Source organism: Rutidosis leptorrhynchoides, chromosome 6, assembly GCF_046630445.1.
Source record: "Rutidosis leptorrhynchoides isolate AG116_Rl617_1_P2 chromosome 6, CSIRO_AGI_Rlap_v1, whole genome shotgun sequence".
Taxonomy (NCBI): domain Eukaryota; kingdom Viridiplantae; phylum Streptophyta; class Magnoliopsida; order Asterales; family Asteraceae; genus Rutidosis; species Rutidosis leptorrhynchoides.
This window is the reverse complement of record NC_092338.1, coordinates 315,759,347-315,764,133: the sequence shown is the minus strand read 5'-3', so window position 1 is coordinate 315,764,133 and position 4,787 is coordinate 315,759,347.

Sequence of the window (4,787 nt, the reverse complement as noted above, 5' to 3'; positions counted from 1 at the left end):
ACATAATTAGCATAACTTTCACATGTATAACGCTAAGTATCACGATAACAAGGCTAGTATAACAATAGCTTATAACACAACAATACAATATGCTAAAACACAAGTATAACGATGATGTTCATAACATCCGTAGTACTCAAGATCTCAAGGCTAGCCCAACGAATAGTATCGTCAACATCAAACTTAAATCCCATTCGCCTATATTAATGTGGTATCGTCAACACCGAACTTTAAACCCACATATGAGGTATCGTCAACAATGAACTTTAAACCCTCATCTACGTCACTACAATAATCGTATGGCATCGTCAACATCAAACTTTAATTCCATACGTATGAGGTATCGTCAACAACGAACTTTAAACCCTCATCCACAATGTAATATACTCTAGGGTATGGTATCGTCAACATCGAACTTTAACCCACACCCCACAAGCAAATAAATCATATACATGCATATATAATTATTCCACTCACCTTAATACTTCGGTGGTGATTTAAATGATTCCGCACACCTCGAGCAAAGTACCTAATACATAGGTACACATTCAATACACAACTAGTGGCATTTACCACATTACTTACACTTTGAGCATTTAATGACCCAAATCGCATTAAATGACTCAACCACACCCAAAACCGTCCTTAAATGCCAAGACTCATATTAAATCGCCAAAGCTAGTGATTTAAAGTCTACTAACATTAACTAGCACAACCTAGGGTAATTCATACCCATCTCACCCAAACTAGGTCAACATTACCCATTTTGACTCATTTTAACACTTTGACTCACAAACTAGTCATACTTAGTTCATTAACTATTTTCATCATCATTAACAAGTGTATTAGTGACAAAGAACCCATTTAACACTTTCAACTTCAAATCTCAAGTCCAAACCCTAGATTATAGTTACTTAGGGTTTTCTTTCATCAACACAACCCAAGTTCACCCATTTTAACCCCAAGTGGGTCACATAAGTTTCAAATGAACCAAAACCCTAGCATAACTAATTAAAACTCGAAACATAGAGTTAGAACTTACCGAGACTACCAACGCGTAGCTAGAGACACAAGGAACAACTTTAATTCTTGCTCCAAAGATCAACCCTCAATCCTTCACTCTCAAATCTCACTTTTAATCCAAATGGGTTTTAAGTTTTGGGAGAGAAATTGGAAAGAAAAGAGAAAAGAAATTAAATGAAATGGATAAGTGGTTGGGATTTAATGCTCCCATCAGATTTATACGCCAAATTACCACTTTGCCCCTTAAAGTCATTTAATTTGAACTTAAACCGGAATCTGTCCAGCAGATTTGCCGCGGCGCAGCCCAAATGTCGCGACGCGACGTATCGAAGGAAAAACAACCCCTTTTAACCCAACTTCTGATCCAGATTTGCTTGTTATGCCGCGACGCAGACCCAATTGTCGCGGCACGGCCTAAGGCTGTATCTGAACAGCTCGACCAACTTAAACAATTTTCGATTTTATTTAATTTGTACATTCCAAACCCGCTTCCTATATTCACCTAGCCTTCAACAATAGTCTCACAAGACTTAACGCTAACCAAACCCATGTTTAAACTTATACATGCACACCTTATCAAGTATACATATATTCATACATTTACGCATAAGCTAACGAGTTATAATCGTACAAATGATTAAGTAAGTACATTTTGATACGTACGGGAAAACGGGATGTTACAATTTTTGTACATCTAACTGTGGACAACTAGTTGTAGGTTACTAACGAGGACAGCTGACTTAATAAACTTAAAACAGTAAAACATATTAAAAATGTTGTAAATATATTTTGAACATACTTTTATATATATGTACATATTTGTTATAGGTTCGTGAATCGACCAGTGGCCAAGTCTTACTTTTCGACGAAGTAAAAATCTGTGAAAGTGAGTTATAGTCCCACTTTTAAAATCTAATATTTTTGGGATGAGAATACATGCAGCTTTCTAAATGTTTCACAAAATAGACACAAGTACGCGAAACTACATTCTATGGTTGGATTATTAAACCGAATATTGCCCCTTCAAGTCTGGTAGCCTAAGAATTAGGGAAATGACCCCTAATTGACGCGAATCCTAAAGATAGATCTATGGGCCTAACAAACCCTATTCTGGAATTTGGAATGCTTTAATACTTCAATTTATATGGTGATTACGATTGCCAATTTATGACATACTTGCGAGTATGCGGAGAATATTCTATATGCCTTATGTTAATGTCGGTTACCAGGTGTTCATCATAGAATGATTTTTATAAACTTGCGAGTGTAAGATTATTGAATAAATGAAATGTTGTGGTCTATTATATTAATTTGATAATATATAGGTTAAACCTATAACTCACCAACATTTTTATTGACGTTTAAAGCATGTATATTCTCAGGTGATTATTAAGAGCATCCACTGTTGCATGCTAATATATGGACAAGACTTGCTGTCAGCATGCTTGTATAATATTGTTTAAAACTGCATTCGAGATTTACGTTGTTGTAACATATTAATATTGTAAACCAATATGTATTGGTAGTATGTAAGTGTGATATTTTTAGATTATCATTTCTGATAATTTAGGTGGTGTCCTTTTAACCTGGTCGATAAAATAAAGGTTATGGTTTGTTTTAAAAACGAACGCAGTCTTTTAAAAACGTCTCATATAGAGGTCAAAACCTCGCAACGAAATCAATTAATATGGAACGTTTATAATCAATATGAACGGGACATTTTAGTTGGTATCTGAGCGTTGGTCTTAAAGAACCAGAATTTTTGCATTAGTGTGTCTTACCGAGTTTGTTAGGATGCATTAGTGAGTCTGGACTTCGACCGTGTTTTTCTTCAAAAACGATTGCTTAATATTTTTTGTTGGAAACTATATATTATTAAAATGTAAATATATTAATCTCTTAACGTGTTTGATATTATGTGATAGATGTCTACCTCTAGTACAAATCCGATCGACTCACCTAATAATAATGAAGAGTCGAATATACTTTGGGAAGATTCACAAATTCCCGAAGAGGAATCGGAAGAGGAGGAACCGGAAGAAGAGGAACCGGAAGAGGAGGAACCGAAAGAAGAAGAGGTTTCGGAGGAAGAAATATTGATACCTAGAGTAAATCGATTAAATAAAAGAAAATCCTCAACCAACGGACCAAAGTTAAAAATGGTCAATGGTGTTTCCGCCAAGGAAGCAAAATATTGGGAAGATTACCAATTTTCCGATGAATCGGATCTCGATAAGGATTCCAATGATGTTATAGAAATTACCTCGACCCAATTTAATAAAGCAAAAGAAAATAATAGGGAAAAAGGTATAAAAATAGAGAAACCTGATTCCAACCCCGATGAACTTTATATGTATCGGCAACATCCGTATTTCCTAAAATGCAACAATAACCCGAGAACCTCTAAACCACCAGGTTTTTCTAAACCATTGTGGAAAACAACTGCTCGTATTAGAGGAACACCATATATCCCTAGAAAATTAGGAAAACGAACCAAGTCCGAAGAAGAAGAAATCAGTGATTCAGATTAGAGGGTTGTAATTACGTTGTGTATTATATGTATTGTAGTGTGATTGTACTTTTTTGGTCTATGTAAAAATTGTTTGTATTATTTGTTAATTATCTTTTACGAATCTAATCCTTGTCTATTTTACAGTATAAAAACAAAATAGACGTTAAGGGTAGACAACCGAATATTTTAGAAGACCTACCAGAGGATATGATTGAGGAAATCTTGTCTAGAGTCGGTCAGAATTCATCAGCACATTTAGTTATGGCGAAATTAACTTGTCAAACATTTGAAAGACTTTCCAGAAATGCCTTAGTTTATAAAAGGCTTTCCTTTGATAGGTGGGGTATATCGCATTGAGGAGACCGTAAGTTACGCCGTGTTTTCTTTAAAGCGTTAAATACGGGGAACCCAAATGCAATTTTATGCTACGGGTTAAGAACCTATTTTGACTCAACATATCACAACATAGGATTTCATGAGTTAGAAAGAGCTTCTAACATGCAACATAAAGAAGCATGTTATACTTACGGGTTAGTGATGTTCGCTTCTCACTAAAGTGAGAAAAAGAACATCGGATTACAACTATTAAATGAAACATTCCCACAGGTGACGGATTCAGTAGTTGGGGTGAGAAACAAGGTTTTTAGATTATTACGGGGCTGTTGGACATTATGAAACCCTCGTCCTTTTGACGACATTACAACATGCTGCCTAGCCAATGGTCATAACGGTTACTTTCCACAAGACCAAGGATGGGAAGTCGTCTTAGTAAAACCAGAATGCATGACTTGTTTCTGGACTTATGAATTACTTGTCTTTATTTCTTTTGCTGAACAACTTGCGTATTAACCAGAATTGCCTTTATAGCTGCCGAGTAACAAAGTTTTTATGTGCTATATTTCATGCTATATGTAAAATAGCGGTATTGTAAGTTTGCAAAATATTGTATATAAGTTTGAATGTGAAATATTATTATAATCAGTTTTTCATATAGAATTGTAGTAGTTAAATTATATATTAGCTACTAAGTATGAACATAACTGGTAGGTACTACCCGAATTAAAACTATAAAACGCTAATATGAAGAAAAAGCTTTTATAAATGAGTTCATATTATGCTACGAAATACTATTGACTACTCTTAATATTCTATATGATTAACTTAATTCTTTTGGGCTATTTTTGAAGGAAATGGCACCGACGACTCGTCAGAATTTGAACATGAGCGAGGAAGACTTCCGTGTTTTCCTTGC